This window comes from Eriocheir sinensis, unplaced genomic scaffold (assembly GCF_024679095.1).
Source record: "Eriocheir sinensis breed Jianghai 21 unplaced genomic scaffold, ASM2467909v1 Scaffold815, whole genome shotgun sequence".
In the NCBI taxonomy this organism is placed as follows: Eukaryota; Metazoa; Arthropoda; class Malacostraca; order Decapoda; family Varunidae; genus Eriocheir; species Eriocheir sinensis.
In genome coordinates this window covers 85,985-110,908 of record NW_026112181.1, presented here as the reverse complement: position 1 = coordinate 110,908, position 24,924 = coordinate 85,985, and the positions used below count along the sequence as shown (strand labels likewise).

Below are 24,924 nucleotides of genomic sequence, written 5' to 3'. Positions count from 1 at the left end.
AAACAATAAATAAAAAACACGACCAGAGCCAAAAAAAAACGACCAGAGAAAAAAAACACGACCAGAGCAAAAAAAAAAACAAAACGACCAGAGCAAAAAAAAAAAAAAAACGACCAGAGCAAAAAAAAAAAAAGCAAAAAAAAAAAAAAAAATACGACCAGAGCAAAAAAAAAAAAATTACAGCACGACCAGAGCAAAAAAACAACAACATCAACCAGAGCCAAAAAAAAAAAAATACGACCAGAGCAAAAAAAAAAAACAACCGCGACCAGAACAAAACAAAAAACAAAAAAAAAAACTGAAAAAACACGACCAGAGGAAAAAAAAAATACACGAGGAAAAAAAAAAAACTACCAGAGAAAATTTAAAAATAAAACACGGCCAGAGCAAAAAAAAAAAAAAAACATGACCAGAGCAAAAAAAAAAAAAAATACAAGAGCAAAAAAAAAAAAACAACCAGGGCAATAATAAAAACGATCAGAGCAAAATACAAAAAAACGACCAGAGCAAAAAAAAAAACAAAAAACGACCAGAGCAAAAAAAAAAACGAGCAGAAAAAAACGACCAGAGCAAAAAAAAAAAAACACGACCAGAGAAAAAAAAAAAAAAACACGACCAGAACAAAAAAAAAAATACACGACCAGAGAGACAAAAAAAACACGACCAGAGGAGGAGAAAAAACACGACCAGAGCAAAAAAACAAAAAAAAAACACGACCAGAGCAAAAAAAAAAAAAAATACCGACCATAGAAAAACAAAACAAAAAAAAAAACGACCATAGCAAAAAAAAAAAAAAAACCAGAGCAAAAAAAAAAAAAAAAAAGCAAAAAAAAAAACCACCGGAGCAAAATAAAAAAAAAACCAACAGAGCAAAAAAAAACAAAAAAAACAAAAAAAAAAAAAAACACGACCAGAGCAACAAAAAAAATTACTACACGACCAGAGCAAAAAATAAATAAAACCGACCAGAGAAAAAAAAAATATACGACCAGCGCAAAAAAAAAAAAAAAAAAAAAAAAAAAAAACAAAAAAAAAAAAAAAACACGACCACAGCAAAAAAAAACAACAACAACACGACCAGAGCAAAAAAAATACAAAAAAACAACCAAAGCAAAAAAAAAGAAAAAAAACGCGACCAGAGCAAAAAAAAAAAAAAAAAAAATAACACGACCACAGCAAAAAAAAAAGTACACAAGAGCAAAAAAAAAAAAAAAAAAAAACCAGAGATAAATTAAAAATAAAACACGACCAGAGCAAAAAAAAAAAAACGACCAGAGCAAAAAAAAACAAAAAAAAAACACGACCAGAGCAAAAAAAAAAAATTAAACACGACCAGAGCAAAAAAACAAAACAAAAAACACGACCAGAGCAAATACAAAAAAAAAACACGACCAGAGAAAAAAAAAACCGAGCAAAAGAAAAACACGACCAGAGGAAAAAAAAAATAAAACCACGACCAGAGCAAAAAAAAAAAAAAATAACGACCAGAGCAAAAAATAAAACAGCAAAAAAATAATAAAACGCGACCAGAGCAAAAAAAAAAAAAAATACAACACGACCAGAGCAAAAAAAAAAAAAAAAAAAAACCAGAGCAAAAAAAAAAAAAAAAATACGACCAGAGCAAAAATATAAAATTACAGCACCACCCCCAAAAAAAAAAAAAAAACCCAACCCGACCAAAAAAAAAAAATACGACCAGAGCAAAAAAAAAAAAAAACCGCCACCAGAAAAAAAAAAAAAAAAAAAAAAAATGAAAAAACACGACCAGAGGAAAAAAAAATACACGAGGAAAAAAAAAAAAAATAACAGAGAAAATTTAAAAATAAAACACGGCCAGAGCAAAAAAAAAAAAAAAAACATGACCAGAGCAAAAAAAAAAAAAAACGACCAAAGCAAAAAAAAAAAACGACCAGAGAAAAAAAAATTAATAAAAAGATCAGAGCAAAAAAAAAAAAAAAATACGACCAGAGCAAAAAAAAAAAAAAAAAAAAAAAACGACCAGAGCAAAAAAAATAAAAACGAGCAGAAAAAAAACGACCAGAGCAAAAAAAAAAAAAAACACGACCAGAGAAAAAGAACAAAAAACACGACCAGAACAAAAAAAAAAAATACACGACCAGAGAGACAAAAAAAACACGACCAGAGGAGGAGAAAAAACACGACCAGAGCAAAAAACAAACAAAAAATAAGCAGAGCAAAAAAACAAAAAACAAAAAACGCGACCAGAACAAAGAAAAAAAACACGACCAGAGGAAAAAAAAAAAAAACACGACCGGAGCAAAAAACAAACAAAAAACAAGCAGAGCAAAAAAACCAAAAAAAACGCGACCAGAGCAAAGAAAAAAAAACACGACCACAGCAAAAAAAAAATAAAAAAAATACACCAGAGCAAAAAAAAAAAAAGAAAATTTAAAATTAAAACACGACAAGAGAAAAAAAAAAAAAAACGACCAGAGCAAAAAAAAATAAAAAAAGACCATAGCAAAAAAACAAAAAAACACGACCAAAGCAAAAAAACGAAAAAAAAAACGACCAGAGCAAAAAATAAAATAAAACACGACCAGAGCAAAAAAATACAAAAAACAAACAAACGACCAGAGCAAAAAAACAAAAACAAAAAACATGACCAGAGAAAAAAAAACAATACACGACCAGAACAAAAAGAATACACGACCAGAGAGAGAAAAAAAAACACGACCAGAGGAGAAAAAAAAGAAAAAAACACGATCAGAGCAAAAAAAAAAAAAAAAAACGTTCAGAGCAAAATAACAAAAAAAAAAAAAAAAACCACAGCAAAAAAAAAAAAAAAAAAAAAAACGACCAGAGCAAAAATAAAAAAATATACGACCAGAGCAAAAAAAAAAAAAAAAATACACGACCAGAGCAAAAAAAAAAAAAAAAAATACCCCAGCAAAAAAAAAAAAAAGACCACACCAAAAAAAAAAAAAAAAAAACGATCAGAGCAAAAATACAAAAAAAAACGACCAGAGCAAAAAATACAAAAATAAAAAGACCAGAGCAAAAAAAAAAATAAACGAGCAGAAAAAAAAACGACCAGAGCAAAAAAAAAAAAAAAACACGACCGAGAAAAAAAAAATACACGACCAGAGAAAAAAAAAAAAAACGAGCAAAAGAAAAACACGACCAGAGGAAAAAAAAAAAAAAACCACGACCAGAGCAAAAAACAAACAAAAAATAAGCAGAGCAAAAAAACAAAAAACAAAAAACGCGACCAGAACAAAGAAAAAAAAAATACACGACCAGAGGAAAAAAAAAAAAAATAACACGACCAGAGCAAAAAACAAACAAAAAACAAGCAGAGCAAAAAAACAAAATAAAAACGCGACCAGAGCAAAGAAAAAAAACACACGACCACAGCAAAAAAAAAAAAAAAAAAAATACACCAGAGCAAAAAAAAAAAAAGAGAAAAATTAAAATTAAAACACGACAAGAGCAAAAAAAAAAAAAAAAAGACCAGAGCAAAAAAACAAAAAAAAGACCATAGCAAAAAAACAAAAAAACACGACCAAAGCAAAAAAACGAAAAAAAAAACGACCAGAGCAAAAAATAAAATAAAAAACGACCAGAGCAAAAAAAAAAAAAAAAAAAAAAAACGACCAGAGCAAAAAAACAAAAACAAAAAACATGACCAGAGAAAAAAAATAAACACGACCAGAACAAAAAGAATACACGACCAGAGAGAGAAAAAAAAAAGAAAAAAACACGATCAAAGCAAAAAAAAAAAAAAAAACACGATCAGAGCAAAATAACAAAAAAAAAAAATAACACGACCAGAGCAAAAAAAAAAAAAAAAGCAAAAAAAAAAAAAAAACCCACCAAACCAAAAATAAAAAAAATATAACACCAGAGCAAAAAAAAAAACAAAAAAAAAAAAACACCAGAGCAAAAAAAAAAAAAAAATGACCAGAGCAAAAAAAAAAAAAAGACCAGAGCAAAAAAAAAAACAAACGACCAGAGCAAAAAAAAAAAAAAAAATAACAGAGCAAAAATACAAAAAAAAAACGACCAGAGCAAAAAATACAAAAATAAAAAGACCAGAGCAAAAAATAAATAAACGAGCAGAAAAAAAACGACCAGAGCAAAAAAAAAAAAAAAACACGACCAGAGAAAAAAACAAAAAACACGACCAGAACAAAAAAAAAAAGTACACGACCAGAGAGACAAAAAAAAACACGACCAGAGGAGAAAAAAAAACACGACCAGAGCAAAAAAACAAAAAATAAACACGACCAGAGCAAAAAAAAAAAAAAAAACACGACCATAGCAAAAAAAAAAAAAAAACCAAAAAAAAAAAAACGACCAGAGCAAAAAAAAAAAAAACACGACCAGAGCAAAAAAAAAAAAAAATACACGACCATAGCAAAAAAAATAAACAAAAATAAACAGCAAAAAAAAAAAAAACGCGACCAGAGCAAAAATAATAAATAAAAAAACACCAGAGCAAAAAAAATAAAAAAAAATAAACACGACCAGAGCAAAAAATAAATAAATACACGACCAGAGCAAAAATTAAATAAAACCGACCAGAGAAAAAAAAATAAACAAAAAAAAAGACCAGAGCAAAAAAAAAAAAAAAAAAAGAAAACCAAAGAAAAAAAAAAAGACCAGAGCAAAAAAAAAAAAAACACGACCAGAGCAAAAAAAAAAAAAACAACACGACCAGAGCAAAAAAATACAAAAAAACAACCAAAGCAAAAAAACAAGAAAAATAAACGCGACCAGAGCAAAAAATAACAACAACAAAAAAAAACGACAACAGCAAAAAAAATAAAAATAAGTACACAAGAGCAAAAAAAAAAAAAAAAAAAAAAAACCAGAGATAAATTAAAAATAAAACACGACCAGAGCAAAAAAAAAAAAAAAAAAAAACGACCAGAGCAAAAAAAACACGACCAGAGCAAAAAAAATAAAACACGACCAGAGCAAAAAAAACAAACAAAAAACACGACCAGAGCAAATACAAAAAAAAATACACGACCAGAGAAAAAAAAAATAAACGAGCAAAAGAAAACACGACCAGAGGAACAAAAAAAAAAAAATAACCCCGACCAGAGCAAAAAACAAAAAAAATAAGCAGAGCAAAAAAACAAAAAAAACAAAAAACGCGACCAGAACAAAGAAAAAAAATACACACGACCAGAGGAAAAAAAAAATACCGCGACCAGAGCAAAAAACAAACAAAAATCAAGACGAAGATGAAGAAGACGACAAAAAGAAGAAGACAGTGAAGACAAAGAAAAAGACGAAAATATACGAGAAGAAAAAGAAGACAAGGAATATGTAAAAGATGAAGAAGGTGGGATGCTGCCCTTGGCTTAACTGTCTGGGTAGGATGCTGACCTTGGCTTAACTGTCTAGGTGGGATGCTGACTTTGGTTTAACTGTCTGGGTGGGATGCTGACCTTGGCTTAACTGTCTGGGTGGGATGCTGACCTTGGCTTAACTGTCTAGGTGGGATGCTGACCTTGGCTTAACTGTCTTGGTGGGATGCTGACCTTGGCTTAACTGTCTGGGTGGGATGCTGACCTTGACTTAACTGTCTGGGTGGGATGCTGACCTTGACTTAACTGTCTGGGTGGGATGCTGACCTTGGCTTAACTGTCTGGGTGTGATGCTGACCTTGGCTCCATTGTCTGGGTGGGATGCTGACCTTGGCTTAACTGTCTGGGTGGGATGCTGACCTTGGCTTATCTGTCTTGGTAGGATGCTGACCTTGGCTTAACTGTCTGGGTAGGATGCTGACCTTGGCTTAGTTGTCTGGGTGGGATGCTGACCTTGGCTTAACTGTCTGGGTGGGATGCTGACCTTGGCTTAACTGTCTGGGTGGGATGCTGACCTTGGCTTAACTGTCTGGGTGCGATGCTGACCTTGGCTTAACTGTCGGGTAGGGATGGTGACTTTGGCTTAAATGTTCGGGTGGGATGCTAACCTTGGCTTACTTATCTGGGTGGGATGCTGACCATGGTTTAATTGTCTGGGTGGGATGCTGACGTTTGCTTATATGGCCGGGTGCGATGCTGACCTTGGCTTAATTGTCGGGGTGGGATGCTGACCTTGGCTTAACTGTCGGGGTGGGATGCTGACCTTGGCTTAATTGTCTGGGTGGGATGCTGACCTTGGCTTAACTGTCTGGGTGGGATGCTGACCTTAACTTATCTGTCTGGGTGAAATGCTGACCTTGGCTTAACTGTCTGGGTAGGATGCTCACCTTGGCTTATTTGTCTGGGTGGGATGCTGACCTTGGCTTATCTGTCTGGGTGAGATGCTGACCTTGGCTTAACTGTCTGGGTGGGATGCTGACCTTAACTTATCTGTCTGGGTGAAATGCTGACCTTGGCTTAACTGTCTGGGTGGGATGCTGACATTGGCTTAACTGTCTGGGTGAGATTCTGACCTTGGCTTAACTGTCTGGGTGGGATGCTGACCTTGGCTTAACTGTCTGGGTGGGATGCTGACCTTGGCTTAACTGTCTGGGTGGGATGCTGACCTTGGCTTAACTGTCTGGGTGGGATGCTGACCTTGGCTTAACTGTCTGGGTGGGATGCTGATCTCGGCTTAACTCTCTGGGTGGGATGCTGATCTTGGCTTAACTGTCTGGGTGGGATGCTGACCTTGGCTTAACTGTCTGGGTGGGATGCTGATCTTGACTTATATGTCCAGGTGCGATGCTGACCTTGGCTTAATTATCTGGGTGGGATGCTGACCTTGGCTTAACTGTCTGGGTGGGATGCTGACCTTGGCTTAACTGTCTGGATGGGATGCTGACCTTGGCTTAACTGTCTGGGTGGGATGCTGACCTTGGCTTAACTGTCTGGATGGGATGCTGACCTTTGCTTAGCTGTCTGGGTGCGATGCTGACCTTGGCTTAACTATCGGGTAGGGATGGTGACCTTGGCTTAAATGTCCGGGTGGGATGCTGACATTGGCTTATTTATCTGGGTGGGATGCTGACCATGGTTTAATTGCCTGGGTGAGATGCTGACGTCTGCTTAACTGTCTGGGTGGGATGCTGACCTGACCTTGGCTTAACTGTCTGGGTGGGATGCTGACCTGGCTTAACTGTCTGGGTGGGATGCTGACCTGGCTTAACTGTCTGGGTGGGATGCTGACCTTGGCTTAACTGTCTGGGTGGGATGCTGACCTTGGCTTAATTATATGTCCAGGTGCGATGCTGACCTTGGCTTATTTATCTGGGTGGGATGCTGACCTTGGCTTAACTGTCTGGGTGGGATGCTGACCTTGGCTTAACTGTCTGGTTGGGATGCTGACCTTGGCTTAACTGTCTGGATGGGATGCTGACCTTTGCTTAACTATCGGGTAGGGATGCTGACTTTGTCTTAAATGTTCGGGTGGGATGCTGACCTTTGATTAACTGTCTGGGTGGGCAGGAGGAGGCTGCGGCTGGGGCTGTGTGAGAGGGAAAGGAGAAGGCGGCGGCGGGGGAGACGTGTTACGGACAGGAGGAGGCGGCGGCGCGTGAGACGTGCGAAAGACAGGAGGAGGCGGCGGCGCGTGAGACGTGCGAAAGACAGGAGGAGGCGGCGGCGCGTGAGACGTGAGAAAGACAGGAGGAGGCGGCGGCGGGGGAGACTTGCGAGGGACAGGAAAAAGTTGTGGCGGGGGAGACTTGCGAGGGACAGGAACAAGTTGTGGAAGGGGAGACTTGCGAGGGACAGGAATAAGTTGTGGCAGGGGAGACGTGCGAGGGACAGGAGGAGGCGGCGGCGCGTGAGACGTGCGAAAGACAGGAGGAGGCGGCGGTGGATGAGACTTGCGAGGGACAGGAAAAAGTTGTGGCGGGGGAGACGTGCGAGGGACAGGAGGAGGCAGTGGCGGGGGAGACGTGTTAGGGACACTAGAAGGCGGCGGCGAGGGTGACGTCCGAGGGACAGGAGGAGGCACCGGCGGGGGAGACGTGCGAGGGACAGGAGGAGGCACCGGCGGGGGAGACGTGCGAGGGACAGGAGAAGGCGGCGTCGAGGGAGACGTGCGAGGGACCTGAGAACGCGGCGGCGGGGGAGACGTGCGAGGGACAGGAGAAGGCGGCGTCGAGGGAGACGTGCGAGGGACTTGAGAACGCGGCGGCGGGGGAGACGTGCGAGGGACAGGAGAAGGCGGCGTCGAGGGAGACGTGCGAGGGACTTGAGAACGCGGCGGCGGGGGAGACGTGCGAGGGACAGGAGAAGGTAGGCGAGTAATGCGTGCGAGGGACAGGAGAAGGTGGGCGGGTAATGCGTGCGAGGGACAGGAGGAGGCGGCGCTGGGGGAGACGTGCGAGTTAGAGGAGGAGGCATCGGCGGGGAAGGCGTGCGAGGGACAGGAGAAGGCGGCGGCGGGGGAGACGTGCGAGGGACAGGAGAAGGTGGGCGGGTAATGCGTGCGAGGGACAGGAGGAGGCGGCGCTGGGGGAGACGTGTGAGGGACTGGAGAAGGTGGGCGGGGAAGGCCTTCTAGGGAAAAGAGAAGGTGGGCGGGGAAGGATTGCGAGGGACAGGAGGAGGCTGCGGCGGGGAAGACCTGCGAGGGACTGGAGAAGGTGGGCGGGGAAGGCGTGCGAGCGACAGGAGTAGGCGGTGGTGGGGAAGACCTGCGAGAAAAGGAAGAGGCGGTGGCGGAGGATCCTGCACGGGAAAGTAGGAGGTGGTGGCGGGGTTGGCGTGCGAGGGAAAGGAGGAAGCGGTGGCGGGGGTGGCGTGCGAGGGAAAGTAGGAGCCGGTGGCGAGGGTGGCGTGCGAGGGAAAGTAGGAGCCGGTGGCGGGGGTGGCATGCGAGGGAAAGGAGGAGGCGGTGGCGGGGATGGCGTGCGAGGGGAAGGAGGAGGCGGTGGTGGGGGTGGCGTGCGAGGGACAATAGGAGGCGGTGGCGGGGGTGGCATGGGAGGGACAGGAGGAAGCGGTGGCGGGGGTGGCGTGCGAGTTACAGTAGGAGGCGGTGGCGGGGGTGGTGTGCGAGGGACAGGAGGAAGCGGTGACCTGGTTGGCGTGCAAGAGACAGGAGGAGGCGGTTACGGGGGTGACGTTCGAGAGACAGTAGGAGGCGGTGGCGGGGATAACGTTCGAGGGAAAGGAGTTGGCGGTGGCATGGGTTGCGTGAGAGGGAAAGGAGGAGGCGGCGGCGGGGGTGTCGTGCGAGGGAAAGGAGGAGGCGGCCGCGTGGGTGGCGTTCGAAAGACAGGAGGAGGCGATGGCGGGGGTGGCGTGCGAGAGTCAGGAGGAGTCGGTGGCGGGAGTGACGTGCGAGGGACATGAGGAGGCTGTTGCGGGGATGGCGTGCGAGAGACAGGAGGAGGCGGTGGCGTGGGTGGTGTGCGAGGGACAGGAGGAGGCGTTGTCGGGAGTGGCGTGCGAGGGACAGGAGGAGACTGTGGCTGAGGTGGCGTGCGAGGGAAAGGAAGAGGCGGTGGCGGGGTTGACGTGCGAGGGACAGGAGGAGGCGGTGGCGGGGGTAGCGTGCAAGGGACAGAAGGAGTCGGTGGCGGGGGTGGCGTGCGAGGGACAGGAAGAGACGGTGGCGGGGGTGGCGTAGGAGGGACAGGAAGAGGCGGCGGGGGGGGTGGCGAGGGACAGGAGTAGGGTGGCAGGGGGTGGCGTGGGAGGAACAGGAAGAGGCATTGGGTTGCGTGGCGTGGGAGGGACAGGAGTAAGCGGTGGCGGGGGCGGCGTGCGAGGGACAGGAAGAGACGGTGGCGGGGGTGGCGTAGGAGGGACAGGAAGAGGCGGTGGCGGGGTTGGCGTGCGAGGGACAGTAGGAGGCAGTGGCGGGGGTGGCGTAGGAGGGACAGGAAGAGGCGGTGGCGGGGTTGGCGTGCGAGGGACAGGAGTAAGGGGTGGCGGGGGTGGCGTGGGAGGAACAGGAAGAGGCATTGGTTTGGGTGGCGTGGGAGGGACAGGAGTAAGCGGTGGCGGGGGTGGCGTGGGAGGAGCAGGAGGAGGTGGTGGTCGGGTTGGCGTGCGAGGGGCAGGAGGATGTGGTGGCGTGGGTGACATTCGAGGGACAGGAGGAGGCGGTGGCGTGGATGGCGTGCGAGGGACAGGAGAAGGCTGTGGCGTGCATGGCGTTCGAGGGACAGGAGGAGGCGGTGTCCGGGTTGGCGGACGAGGGACAGGAGGAGGCGGTGGCGAGGTTGGCGTTCGAGGGACAGGAGGAGGCGGTGGCGAAATTGGCGTTCGAGGGACAAGAGGAGGCGGTGGAGAGGTTGACGTGCGGTGGACAGGAGGAGGCGGTGGCGGGGGTGGCGTGCGAGGGACTGGAGGATGTGGAGGCGTGGGTGACATTCGAGGGACAGGAGGAGGCGGTGGCGTGGATGGCGTGCGAGGGACAGGAGGAGGCTGTGGCGTGCATGGCGTTCAAGGGCCAGGAGGAGGCGGTGGCTTAGGTGGCATGCGAGAGACAGGAGGAGGCGGTAACGTGGGTTGCGTGCGAGGGAAGGGAGGAGGCGGTGGCGGGGGTGGCGTGCGAGGGAAGGGAAGAGGCGGTAGTGGTGGTGGCGTGCGAGGGAAAGGAAGAGGCGGTGGTGGTGTTGGCGTGCGAGGGAAAGGAAGAGGCGATGGCGGAGGATCGTGTGAGGGAAAGGAGGAGGCGGTGGCGGGGGTCGCGTGCGAGGGACATTAGGAGGCGGTGGAGAGGGTGACGTGCGAGGGAAAGGATGAGGCGGTGGTGGGGGTGGCGTGCGAGGGAAAGGAAGAAGCGGTGGCGGGGGTGGCGTGCGAGGGAAAGGAAGAGGCGGTGGCGGGGGTGGCGTGCGAGGGAAAGGAAGAGGCGGTGGCGGGGGTGGCGTGCGAGGGACAGGATGAGGCGGTGGCGGGGGTGGCGTGCGAGGGAAAGGAAGAGGCGGTGGCGGGGGTGGCGTGCGAGGGACAGGAAGAGGCGGTGGCGGGGGTGGCGTGCGAGGGAAAGGAAGAGGCGGTGGCGGGGGTGGCGTGCGAGGGACAGGAAGAGGCGGTGGCGGGGGTGGCGTGCGAGGGACAGGAAGAGGCGGTGGCGAGGGTGGCGTGCGAGGGACAGGAAGAGGCGGTGGCGGGGGTGGCGTGCGAGGGACAGGAAGAGGCGGTGGCGAGGGTGGCGTGCGAGGGAAAGGAAGAGGCGGTGGCGGGGGTGGCGTGCGAGGGACAGGAAGAGGCGGTGGCGAGGGTGGCGTGCGAGGGAAAGGAAGAGGCGGTGGCGGGGGTGGCGTGCGAGGGACAGGAGGAAGCGGTGGCGGGGGTGGCTTGCGAGGGACAGGAAGAAGCGGAGGCGGGGGTGGCGTGCAAGGGACAAAAGGAGTCGGTGGCGGGGGTGGCGTGCGAGGGACAGGAAGAAGCGGAGGCGGGGGTGGCGTGCAAGGGACAAAAGGAGTCGGTGGCGGGGGTGGCGTGCGAGGGACAGGAATAGGCGGTGGCGGGGGTGGCGTGCGAGGGACAGTAGGAGGCGGAGGCGGGGCTGGCATGGGAGGGACAGGAAGAGGCGGTGGCGGGGGTGGCGTGCGAGGGACAGGAGGAAGCGGTGGCGGGGGTGGCGTGCGAGGGACAGTAGGAGGCGGTGGCGGGGCTGGCGTGGGAGGAACAGGAAGAGGCGGTGGCGGGGTTGGCGTGCGAGGGACAGGAGAAGGCTGTGGCGTGCATGGCGTTCGAGGGACAGGAGGAGGCGGTGTCCGGGTTGGCGGACGAGGGACAGGAGGAGGCGGTGGCGAGGTTGGCGTTCGAGGGACAGGAGGAGGCGGTGGCGAAATTGGCGTTCGAGGGACAGGAGGAGGCGGTGGAGAGGTTGGCGTGCGAAGGACAGGAGGAGGCGGTGGCCGGGTCGGCGTGCGAGGGACAGGAGGAGGCGGTGGCGGGGATGGCGTATGAATGGACATCAGTGCCTGGCATGTCTTGCACGTGCGGTTGATCTGAGAGGAGGAGGAAGAGGAGGAAGAAGGTTTAGTGTCGACTTCGGCAAAACTTAGTGATCTTATTTGTTACTGGGGGAGCTTTGGGGGTCTCGGCAAACCTGGCGTGTTCTCATTTTTTGTTGATTTTTAAGGTTAGGGGCAAGACAGAGCTAGTTTGTTGATTGTGACTTTGAAAACATTATTCTAGACCCATCATCATCATCATTTCATCGACTCCTGCTCCTAGGAGCTCCCACCAGGGGATGGCCAAGGCAGAAGAGCTTCCAACTTTCTCTATCCAGACACTCCCTCCTTGCCTGCTCAAAGTTTCTCAAAGATCTTTCCCCCCTCTCCCTAACGTACTCTTGCACCCTATCCCTCCATTTCACTGGAGGTCGTCCTCTAGCATTCCCTCCCTCTATCTCACTCACATACACCCTTCTGGTTATCTTACTCTCCTCCATTCGCTCCATGTGGCCAAACCACTTTAAAGTCTGTTGCTTCACTTCTTCCACCACTCCACACTTCTTCCCTTCACCCCTGTGACACATTCCAAAACGCTCGTACACACTTTCATTACTCATTCCATCCATTCTACTCACACCACAATCACTCCTCAAATAACTCATTTCCACTGCCTGCACTCTAGACCTCTGACTTTCATTCCAGGCCCACGTTTCACTTGCATATGGGAGGGTTGGTACTATTATTGTATTTCTCAAATCCCTCTATACCTCCATGCTCACACTTCTGCCATTCATGATTCGTCCCAAAGACCCTACCACCCTTCTTCCTTGCAATGCCCTTTCTCTTGTCTCTCCCTCCATACCACCATGCTTACACATAACTGATCCAAGGTACTTAAACTCATTGACCTCCTCCATTTCTTCACCATTCAAAATTATTTTGCATTCTTTTTCACATTCAATTCACACTCTATATGGGCATACAAAATCTACAACCTCACTTCTACTTCACTCACAAACCATCACTTTACTTTTGTTGACATTTACTTTCAGCTTTCTCCTGTTACACTGACGGAACACCTTCCTCTGCAGGGACAGGGGCAGGCTGCTGTTACAGTGACCCAGGCAGTGTTTGCTGTGTACAAATACACACCCCTTAGAAAAGTGTTTAGTAATACATATTTATGTTTGCACTATTAAACAATTACACTGGTGTCATTTCTGTCTTGTATTTACACATCATTACTCCAGGAGCATCAAGTGGGAAAGGTGAGCTATACTTTAAGACATAGAAGGAAGAAATTGGTACTGGCAAAAAATAATAATGAGGAATGCAACCTTTGAAAGAGTAGACACACACAGCAACCAGTGTGCTCCCTTGGTGGAGAGGTTGACGGCTAGCTATGAACACACCGGTCTGGGTTATAATGACGACCCACCCAGCTGTTCATCCTTCCTTTTGGGTTGGCCTATAAAAGGGAGCCTGGGCAAGGCAGCTGTGGTGACCCAGATACTGTAGTGGCCATGTCCTGGGGCTGATGGGTCCTTACCCGCTGCTGGCTCAAGGGCCAGAGGGATGGAGATGAGCACCACAGCCAGGCACACTTGTAACATGTGCCCCAAACTTTACCTAATTACTGCAAACCAGGCCTATAAAATGAATAAGAAATCAGGAGAGAAATGGAATGGAACAATTTTGGTAAACATTGTATTATTATGACTATAAACCTGCCCCTCTCCCTGAGGAGAAAGGTGCAGTCTGTGCATATTCCCAGCCCTAAAATGTGCTTCATAAACTCTGCACCTCACACAAGATCCAGAGAGAAGTTAAGAAATGAGCCAAGCTGAATGGAGAAGAATGCCAGGCACAACATGGGGAGACAGGCCTTGAGTGTCCTGGACCAGGGAACAGACAAAGGTTAAAGATGTCCTGGTGCCTATGAAAGGTGAGGCTTGGACTTGTGCACTTCATCTCATGCACCTCACAACAGCTGAGGAACCAAAGCACCCAGCCAGCGTGTAAGTTAGGGCAGACAGAGAAGCAGGACGTGAAATTAGCAGCTTTGTGGGGCAGGATGAAGTATATTAACATAAGACACAGAGACAAATGGACTTTGTTTTCATTAAAGGAAGCAACTCCAGGGGGAAAAAAACACTAATCTCTGCTCCAATAAAATAAAGTATAGAGGAGCTGCCAAAAAGAGTTGTGAAAGACCTTTATCCTATAGCAGAGAAATAATGGGCTGTATAACTCAACATTTTGGCACCCAAGCACACATACTTGGCAAGGCTTTCATAGGCATTTTGGGCATTTCCAAGGACAGTTTTATGACCCTGGTGGTAGTCTGACCCTTCTTCTGTACCATGAACCTAAAAGAGCACTCATGAGAACCCAATTTATCTCCTGTTTGGCCTTTAGAAACAGTTGATGTGATGGACGAAAGCATTTGATAATACCGACCAATATATGACAATGATGATGACGTGTGTACTGATGCAAAATTGAGTATATATAAGAGTGAGGAGACCTTAGTGAAGCCACAGTGAAGCCTGCCATTCCAGAGTCCCATCCAGAGGTGTTTGTGGTCCCTGGCCTGCAGGCTGGTGGTGGTGACCTGCCCGCGGTGCTTCAGGCCGCCGGCTTCCTTCAGGGAGGACGTGAAGAGTGACTCAACAACCTCTGCAATAAGAACAGTCTCACCATTACCGGCATTTGTTGGGCTCGGATAACTTGAACAACTTTGTGGAGTGTGGACAGCCTCAGGATGTTTGTACATGTTTGTGTTGACTTTTGTAATGACATGAAGAGGGGCTCAACAGCCTGTCTTAAGGAGAAATAACTACAGCATTACTTGTTTGGCACACTCAGAAGAGCTGGACAAAATCAAGGCATCCTGACAGTCAAAACATATGTTTACACCTCCCTCCCTTCCCTATCACCCCCTTGTTCATCGCCGACACTTTTTATCATTCTTTTCACCCTCTCGTTTACCTTCCCTCCACCTTCCCTGGCACACTGAGTCACCTTATTCCCCGTGACTGCCACAATCATCCCTTCTTCCTTCCCGTTTGTTCAGTGGCACAATGACGGCCCTCCTCCAGTGTTCCGGCACCTCACCCTGCCCAAAAGCTTGGCTGTGTGAGGCGTTTGGTGTAAAAGTTGTGACCAAACCAATTAAAGCAGTAGTACTGTTTTTAGCAGTATCTGGCACCTGAATTCTTGCTGCATTGTGCGGTGAAGCAAGTTTCAGAAAAAGCAGCCTTAAACCAGGTGATTCATAGGCCTACAGTTGTGTGACTTCTCCGCTGAAGTCCCCAATTTATCTCGACTTCTTTCTGAAAGCTTTTTGTTCTCTAAATAGTTTGTTGATGTCACTCTACCAAAATAGTCATATACTCTGTCTACTTTCCCAACTGTTCCTTAACTGTCTATTTTGTATCGTCTGTCCAGCATGCATTCCCTCCCTTCCTCTTCCACACACCTTGTGTCCCACTACGTCCCAGGCTGCCCTTGACACTGAACTCTTCTCAACCCGTCTGCTGTAATTGCCTTCACTGTTATCCTGGTAACATACAGTACCAGGTCTTTCTCTGCCTCTGTGGTGGATAGTGGAGTGTTTCCCATGTGGTATTGGTGTACTGGATATCCCTTCACTGTTATCCTGGTAACATACAGTACCAGGTCTTTCTCTGCCTCTATGGTGAATAGTGGAGCATTTCCCATGTGGTATTGGTGTGCTGGATTTCCCCTCCCAAGGTGCAGGACTTTACATTTTTCTTCACTGAATTGTAGCAGCCACTTTTTGCTCCCGTCCTGTAGCTTGGTGAGGTGTTCTGGCAGGAAATCTGCAGCCATGGGGTTAAGACTCTCACATCCTCACTCACTCCAGCACTGTGTTTCACTCCTACTCTTGCTCTGCCAAATACTTCCCTCACCTTCCTTCTGTACCTCTGCTTGTACCAGTCTCTCACTTGACACTTCCTTCCTCACATTAGATCTCTTCCTATTCCCTTAAATTCCCACTCGTCTCTCATCCTTACATTTCCTAATACCAGACTGTTGTGCCTGTCTTCCAATCACTGCATCACAATTCCCAGGTTCAGTTTCCCAGATATTTTGTGTGTACTTTATTTTGCCTTGGCAGGAGAGGCAAGATTTCAACCAATATCAGACACAGCTTCTATCTTACTCCCCTGTTGGTCGGAGAATTAGTCCAAGAAATCACGGTGACACTGCATACTAAATCACGGTGAATGGTCTGAGAGGTGGGATGAGTCTTGGCTGTGTGAAGTGTTGTAGTGAGGAGGGGAAGACTGAGGTGGTCTGGACAGGAGGAGAGAATGGGTGAGGGTGAGCGACACAGTAGATTATGGGTAGTGTTGGTGGAGGCAGACCAAAGAAGACACAGGATGATACAGTACAGAAAGACCTACAGATCCTTGGTACACTGATGTGCTTTGGCTGTATGGATGGAGAGGAGGAGTGAAGGGTGAGTGAGGCAGCAGGTGATGGGTAGTGTTGGTGGAGGCAGACCAAAGAAGACACAGGATGATACAGTGCAGAAAGACCTACAGACCCTTGGTTACTGAGGTGCTTTGGCTGTATGGATGGAGAGGAGGAGTGAAGGGTGTCAGGGTGAGGGTGAGGGAGGCAGCAGGTGATGGGTAGTGTTGGTGAAGGAAGATCACAGAAGACACAGGATGATACAGTACAGAAAGACCTACAGAACCTTGGTTACTGAGGTGCTTTGGCTATATGGATGGAGAGGAGTGAAGGGTGTCAGGGTGAGGGTGAGAGAGGCCGTACAGTTTATCCTCATCTTACGCAGAGGGGGCTTCGTGGTGCAGTGGTTAGCACACTCGGCTCACAACTGAGAGCCCAGGTTCGATTCCCGGGCGGAGTGGAAACATTTGGGCAGCTTTTCCGATACCCTACGCCCCTGTCCACCCAGTAGTGAATGGGTACCAGGTATTAATCTGGGGTTGTGTCCCGTCTCCTGGGATCGGTTCCCTTCTATAATTCCTTCCCCCTCCTGTCTCTCTTCGGCATATGACCACAGATGTTGCGCCGACTAAACAAAACTTTTCATCTTACGCAGTTTATTGTAACGGGAAATTCGTCTAACCCGGGCATGATTCCACGGTAGGGAACTCTAACTCGACCACAGAAAAATTACTGTAACGCTTGATGTCTCTCGCTCTCAGCCACTAATTAATCAGCACCCCGCTCCTCCTCGCCTCAGGCCGCCCCTTCCCACCCTGTCGCCCCTCCCTGCTACTCCCAGGCCCATTTTGTGGCACACACTGCATAGAGGCTGCTGCTGCTGCTGCTGCCCAAACCCTGCCTGGAGGTGGTGGTGTGACGCCTCCCCTCCTTCAGCGTCACACCACCACCTCCAGGCAGGGTTCGGGCAGCAGCAGCAGCAGCCTCTATGCAGTGTGTGCCACAAAATGGGCCTGGGAGTAGCAGGGAGGGGCGGCAGGGTGGGAAGGGGCGGCCTGAGGCGAGGAGGAGCGGGGTGCTGATTAATTAGTGGCTGAGAGCGAGAGACATCAAGCGTTACAGTAATTTTCTAAAGGAGATAAATTGGGTTCTCATGAGTGCTCTTTTAGGTTCATGGTACAGAAGAAGGGTCAGACTACCACCAGGGTCATAAAACTGTCCTTGGAAATGCCCAAAATGCCTATGAAAGCCTTGCCAAGTATGTGTGCTTGGGTGCCAAAATGTTGAGTTATACAGCCCATTATTTCTCTGCTATAGGATGAAGGTCTTTCACAACTCTTTTTGGCAGCTCCTCTATACTTTATTTTATTGGAGCAGAGATTAGTGTTTTTTTCCCCCTGGAGTTGCTTCCTTTAATTAACCCCGTACCACTAAACATGGGTTTGGATTACCCGACGCTAGTGACGTCATGACCACAAGACAGTGTTCCCGCCAACTCACCGTCCTGAGCAGCCCAGTAGCTTCAGAGTGCCACGCGCACTCACGGAAGTAGGTCACGTCGCTCCGCTCTGCTGCCTCGATTTTCACAGAGACACGTGTTTGGGTAATGTGTACCCGAGTTTAGTGATAATAGTGAAAAAGAAACTCGGGTATACATTACCCATGTGTAGTGACAATAGTAGTACAAAGTGACGGTATTATGATAACATACTGATATTTTTCCCCTTTCAGGCTGTATGTGATTATTTCAGAGTGACTAAAGTGAGTAAATATGGAAGGAAGGCAACACTCTTGTAGTCAGGACGATATCCATGATATTCTGTTTGGTTCTGATGAAAGTGAAAATGAACTAGATGAAATAGAACCGGAGTTGTTGTATGACAGTGATGATGATACAGAATATGTTGCTGACCTTACTGAACTTGATACAGACCCACTGGGAGCATAGCCATAAGTCCTTTGAAGGGTTTGCCTAAGTTTGGGGAAAATTGGTGGTTTATTTTTAGCCTCAAGGAATATACATTGTTTTTTGTTTAATCATATTTCTGTGTGATAGAGACTCACTGTTTGGCGAAGTTTGGGAAAAATTGGTGGTTTATTTTTTTTTTGTGAATATTTTCTCAAAATAAGTGAAAAATTATACTGTTTTACTTTTTTTTTCCATATTTACCTTACATACCTAATTTATAATCATTAAGAGCTACTTATAGTTTCATTAACATTAACATGCCTTAAATTTAGTGTGTACATGATTGCTTTATTAAATTTGCATATTTACTCTATTTTTTTTCTCTCTCCTAGTCGGGTATAATATACCCATGTTTAGTGGTTCAAGTGGTTCAAGAATTAATGTTTAGTACTGCCGGGTTAATGAAAACAAAGTCCATTTGTCTCTGTGTCTTATGTTAATATACTTCATCCTGCCCCACAAAGCTGCTAATTTCACGTCCTGCTTCTCTGTCTGCCCTAACTTACACGCTGGCTGGGTGCTTTGGTTCCTCAGCTGTTGTGAGGTGCATGAGATGAAGTGCACAAGTCCAAGCCTCACCTTTCATAGGCACCAGGACATCTTTAACCTTTGTCTGTTCCCTGGTCCAGGACACTCAAGGCCTGTCTCCCCATGTTGTGCCTGGCATTCTTCTCCATTCAGCTTGGCTCATTTCTTAACTTCTCTCTGGATCTTGTGTGAGGTGCAGAGTTTATGAAGCACATTTTAGGGCTGGGAATATGCACAGACTGCACCTTTCTCCTCAGGGAGAGGGGCAGGTTTATAGTCATAATAATACAATGTTTACCAAAATTGTTCCATTCCATTTCTCTCCTGATTTCTTATTCATTTTATAGGCCTGGTTTGCAGTAATTAGGTAAAGTTTGGGTAGGCGGTGGCCGAAGTGGTAGCGTACTGGGCCCACATTCACCGCGTGATGGACGACGCGGGTTCGAATCCCCACGCTACCACTCGGATTTTTCAGTCACCGCCGAGTGGCTTAAAACTACCCACATGCTGTCCTGAAGACCACCCATCAACCCGGACTCTAGAGGAAGCCGTCCAAGCGAATCAAGAACGAGTTCCGGGGGGCAGCATGAGCCAATGCAAGATGGCGCCACTATAAACACTCGCCTGCGCCAGAACGGGCTGGGCCGACCATCAGGCCCCACCTGGAAGAAGCCTTGGGCCGACCATCAGGCCCCACCAGGAAGATGCCTACCGGCGCAACAGGCAGCGACGTAAAAAAAAAAAAAAAAAAAAAAAAAAATGTTACAAGTGTGCCTGGCTGTGGTGCTCATCTCCATCCCTCTGGCCCTTGAGCCATCAGCGGGTAAGGACCCATCAGCCCCAGGACATGGCCACTACAGTATCTGGGTCACCACAGCTGCCTTGCCCAGGTTCCCTTTTATAGACCAACCCAAAAGGAAGGATGAACAGCTGGGTGGGTCGTCATTATAACCCAGACCGGTGTGTTCATAGCTAGCCGTCAACCTCTCCACCAAGGGAGCACACTGGTTGCTGTGTGTGTCTACTCTTTCAAAGGTTGCATTCCTCATTATTATTTTTTGCCAGTACCAATTTCTTCCTTCTATGTCTTAAAGTATAGCTCACCTTTCCCACTTGATGCTCCTGGAGTAATGATGTGTAAATAAAAGACAGAAATGACACCAGTGTAATTGTTTAATAGTGCAAACATAAATATGTACTACTAAACACTTATCTAAGGGGTGTGTGTTTGTACACAGCAAACACTGCCTGGGTCACTGTAACAGCAGCCTGCCCCTGTCCCTGCAGAGGAAGGTGTTCCGTCAGTGTAACAGGAGAAAGCTGAAAGTAAATGTCAACAAAAGTAAAGTGATGGTTTGTGAGTGAAGTAGAAGTGAGGTTGTAGATTTTGTATGCCCATATAGAGTGTGAATTGAATGTGAAAAAGAATGCAAAATAATTTTGAATGGTGAAGAAATGGAGGAGGTCAATGAGTTTAAGTACCTTGGATCAGTTATGTGTAAGCATGGTGGTATGGAGGGAGAGACAAGAGAAAGGGCATTGCAAGGAAGAAGGGTGGTAGGATCTTTGGGACGAATCATGAATGGCAGAAGTGTGAGCATGGAGGTATAGAGGGATTTGAGAAATACAATAATAGTACCAACCCTCCCATATGCAAGTGAAACGTGGGCCTGGAATGAAAGTCAGAGGTCTAGAGTGCAGGCAGTGGAAATGAGTTATTTGAGGAGTGATTGTGGTGTGAGTAGAATGGATGGAATGAGTAATGAAAGTGTGTACGAGCGTTTTGGAATGTGTCACAGGGGTGAAGGGAAGAAGTGTGGAGTGGTGGAAGAAGTGAAGCAACAGACTTTAAAGTGGTTTGGCCACATGGAGCGAATGGAGGAGAGTAAGATAACCAGAAGGGTGTACGTATGTGAGTGAGATAGAGGGAGGGAATGCTAGAGGACGACCTCCAGTGAAATGGAGGGATAGGGTGCAAGAGTACGTTAGGGAGAGGGGGGAAAGATCTTTGAGAAACTTTGAGCAGGCAAGGAGGGAGTGTCTGGATAGAGAAAGTTGGAAGCTCTTCTGCCTTGGCCATCCCCTGGTGGGAGCTCCTAGGAGCAGGCGTCGATGAAATGATGATGATGATGGGTCTAGAACAATGTTTTCAAAGTCACAATCAACAAACTAGCTCTGTCTTGTCCCTAACCTTAAAAATCAACAAAAAATGAGAACACGCCAGGTTTGCCGAGACCCCCAAAGCTCCCCCAGTAACAAATAAGATCACTAGGTTTTGCCGAAGTCGACACTAAACCTTCTTCCTCCTCTTCCTCCTCCTCTCAGATCAACCGCACGTGCAAGACATGCCAGGCACTGATGTCCAGTGTGGAGGAGATCGGAATTCCTATCATGAGGGAGACACACAACCGCACCACACCCTCACCGGACGCCAGCAAGCTATTGCCATCCTGTAGTCGCCACACCTCCAGGTTGGTCGTGGCTTGGGGGGGAGCCGTACATTTTCTCCTCAGTTCTGTGTCTTAATTTTAGGTTTGTTTGTACATCAAGCTTGATATATGCCATCCTGAAGTCCCCCTCACCGCCATGACTCTACTCTTGCTCATTCCTATGCTATCCAGATCCCTTATGCAAGGGTTAACCACTATGTTCATTCTTTCATCCCTATTCTATCCAAATCCCTTATGCAAGAGTCAAACAGCATCTTCATTATTTCATCCCTGTACTGTCCAAATTCCTTATACAAGAGTTTACCAGCATCTTCATTCTTTTATCCCTTCCACTGGTAAACTCTGAAACGGCAATAGCCTCCCTTTGTCTGTATTTTTACTCCTGCTCATCCCTATACTATCCTGATCCCTTATGCAAGAGTTGAGCAGCAGCATCTTCATTCATTCATCCAGCAGGGAGTTCTCCAGGCACACGCCAGCATTGCCGCCAAGGACTTCACACTGTTTTGTGATCCTGGTGATGGCTTTACATGGCTTTTGCATCTTGAGCGGGGAAAACAGCAATGAACACCCGGTTAGTCTTTTTTGTGGCCTTGGGAAACAGTCATGGTGGGAGCCTGACACGTTAAGGATGACCTCACTTTGTTGTAGAGAGTCTCATTAGTAAGGAAGCATGTATGAATTTTCTGAGGCAAGACCTATAGTAACTGTTTGGGGTTTTGTTAGGTTAGGTTAGGTTAGCTTCTCAATATTCTAATGTAATAAATATTCTAGGCGAGTACAGGCTGATTCAGTGTTTTAAAGAGACAGCCAGCACCTCACAACAGTCATCTGAGGCAGTGCACTTGAAAAGATTGGCATTTCCTTCTTTTTATTTATTTTTTCTTTGGTCGAGATGGAAGTCATGGCCACCCAGTTTAAGAATCATTATGTAAGACACTATTTCTGTGCCTCAGTCTGTGTTGAGTTCCCTGACCATTGTTGCTGTTTGCCCAGTGCTTGCCACAGGAGGGAAAGGGAGCAGAGCCTATTGTGGGGAGTAGAAAGACTGGTTTTGTGGAATTTGTGTGTAGATGTAGTGGCTGGGTGTGTGTCTTACTTGTCTCCTTCACCTGCATACCTCCTCCTCTCTCAACTCTTGCTCAGTCCTATACTATCCAGATCCCTAATGCAAGAGTCAACCAGCATCTTCATTCTTTCATCCCTTTCGCTGGTAAACTCTGGAACAGCCTCCCTTCGTCTGTATTTCCATTCCTGCTCATCCCTATACTATCCAAACAATTTATGCAAGAGTTAACCAGGAACTTCATTCTTTCATCCCTTCCGCTGGTAAACTCTTTCCTTCCTTCCTCTTGTTCTTTTTCTTCCTTTCTCTTTCCTCCCTTCCTTTCTATCTCTCTGTCTATCTTGCCCTTGAATTCCCTCCTTTGCCCCCAATAAACAGAAAACACACACACACACAAAAAAAAATTGTGGTGGCAATGGCAGCGTTTTCAGCATTAACACGTCCCTTCCTTACTTACCCCCAGGGAGCCACCATCAAGCAGGACGACCACTCTGGAGCCATCATCATCACCCGCATCATGCATGGCTGACTGCTCCGGCCTCATCCATGCTGCCGACGAGGTGCAGGGGGTCAACACCTTCAATGTGGAGGGCAAGACACCGGCGGATGTCCACAAGATGCTGGTGAGGGAGGGAGGAGAGGAGAGAGAGAGAGAGAGAGAGAGAGAGAGAGAGAGAGAGAGAGAGAGAGAGAATATACATAGGAATACATAGGAAGAACAGACACCAGAAGACCTATCGGTCTATGGCGAGGGTGTCTGTTTACTACCGCTACTACTAGTAATCTACGTGTGGTAGGACAGGACAGAAAAGATGAAGGCTCCTCCCCACCCACCTCTCCCTCCGGCAACGTGCCGGCAGGAAATAGTTAGAAGAGAACACCATGTACCTTTAAGGAAGAAAGGGACATGGAAATTTTACAGTAAAGAGATAAATAAGAGGAAATTACTACCCTTAACTTACACTACTGGTAACCTAAGCTGTGGGGGAAAATGACTTCATTACATAAGAACATAAGAACACAGAAACACAAGGAGAATGGAAGAGGACGAGTGGCCTACACAGGGCAGCCTCAGGATCCCCCCCTAATACTCACGATGGGTGAGGTGTAGTTTCAGGGGCACAGGTTGAGGCTTGATCATCGTTTTACTGGCGGTACTAGGCACGGCACCAGTAACCTGTCACTTAGTGCACCCACACCTCACTCCACCTGTCATGCGGACATTAACTGTTGCTTTACTCTATTGTTAACTTACGCTACTTGCAATCTAGGTTGTGGGGGAGAATAATATGAATTTAGGTTGACGTCTTGCTGCAATCTGTCTGAAAACATGCGAAGGGTCAGTATAATCTTATATCCCTGAAGTACTTATCCAATGAAAACTTGAAGCTATTGATACTCTCTGCGCTAACAACTGACGGTGGGAGTCTATTCCAGTGATCGACGACTCTATTATTGAAAAAAACTTTTGCGCACCAATGTGTTACATCGGTTTCCCTTTAACTTCATACCGTTGCTGCGTGTTATTGTGTTGGTGTCTCTCTGAAATAGACTATCTGGGTTAATATTGTCGAATCCATTAAGGATTTTGAACACTTCAATTAAGTCCCCTCTTATCCTTCGCTTTTTTAGGGAAAACATATCTAAACGCTTTAAACGCTCGTCATATGGCACGTTTCGGAGCGCTGGAATTTGTTTGGTTGCTCGTCGCTGTATCCTTTCTAGCAAAACTTGATCTTTGATATAATTCGGTGACCAGAACTGAACGGCGTATTCTAGGTGTGGTCTTACAAATGCTAAATATAATCTCTTCATAAGTTCGGGTGATGTTTTTTTTTTTTTGTTTTTTTGCCTATTGCGCCGGTAGGCATCTTCCCGGTGGGGCCTGATGGTCGGCCCAAGGCTTCTTCCAGGTGGGGCCTGATGGTCGGCCCAGCCCGTTCTGGCGCAGGCGAGTGTTTATAGTGGAGCCATCTTGCATTGGCTCATGCTGCCCCCCGGAACTCGTTCTTGATTCGCTTGGACGGCTTCCTCTAGAGTCCGGGTTGATGGGTGGTCTTCAGGACAGCATGTGGGTAGTTTTAAGCCACTCGGCGGTGACTGAAAAATCCGAGTGGTAGCGTGAGGATTCGAACCCGCGTCGTCCATCACGCGGCGAATGTGGGTCCAGTACGCTATCACTTCCGTCACCACCTCAAAGTTTCTTGAGATTAGTCCTAACATCATATTGGCTTTTTTACTCACTGCTGAACATTGATCACTCATTTTAAGAGTGATACTGATAATGACACCAAGATCCTTTTCTTGTTTTACTTCGCTGAGCTCATGTCCTTGAATCTGATATTTAAAGTTAGGATTTTTTTCACTTATGTGCATTACTTTACATTTATCTACGTTAAAACTCATTTGCCATTTTTCGCTCCAGTCGGAAAGTCTTATTAAGTCTGATTGAATCTTTTCGCAACTTTCACTGTTCATTACCGTACCTCCTAATTTGGTGTCGTCGGCGAATTTGGCTACTTTTGATCGTTCACGTAAATTATGAATAGTGTTGGCCCCAGGACCGAGCCTTGGGGCACGCCACTGGTGACGGGTTGCAAATCCGATGCTTCACCATTAAGAACTACACGTT

At 46.8% G+C, this 24,924-nt stretch overlaps 2 long non-coding RNA genes across 2 annotated transcripts; one reads left to right on the top strand and one right to left on the bottom strand.

Moving 5' to 3' along the window:
- Window positions 1-11,850: 11,850 nt before the first annotated feature.
- LOC126994520 (uncharacterized) lies at window positions 11,851-14,763 on the bottom strand. The gene is made up of 4 exons (XR_007749239.1): window positions 14,364-14,763; window positions 13,174-13,485; window positions 12,883-12,970; window positions 11,851-11,887 (listed from the first exon to the last, which is right to left on the bottom strand). It is a non-coding gene; the product is annotated as an uncharacterized LOC126994520 (long non-coding RNA).
- Window positions 14,764-19,616: 4,853 nt separating this feature from the next.
- LOC126994521 (uncharacterized) lies at window positions 19,617-21,730 on the top strand. Its single transcript, XR_007749240.1, has 4 exons — window positions 19,617-19,811; window positions 20,015-20,102; window positions 21,102-21,247; window positions 21,680-21,730. It is a non-coding gene; the product is annotated as an uncharacterized LOC126994521 (long non-coding RNA).
- Window positions 21,731-24,924: the final 3,194 nt, after the last annotated feature.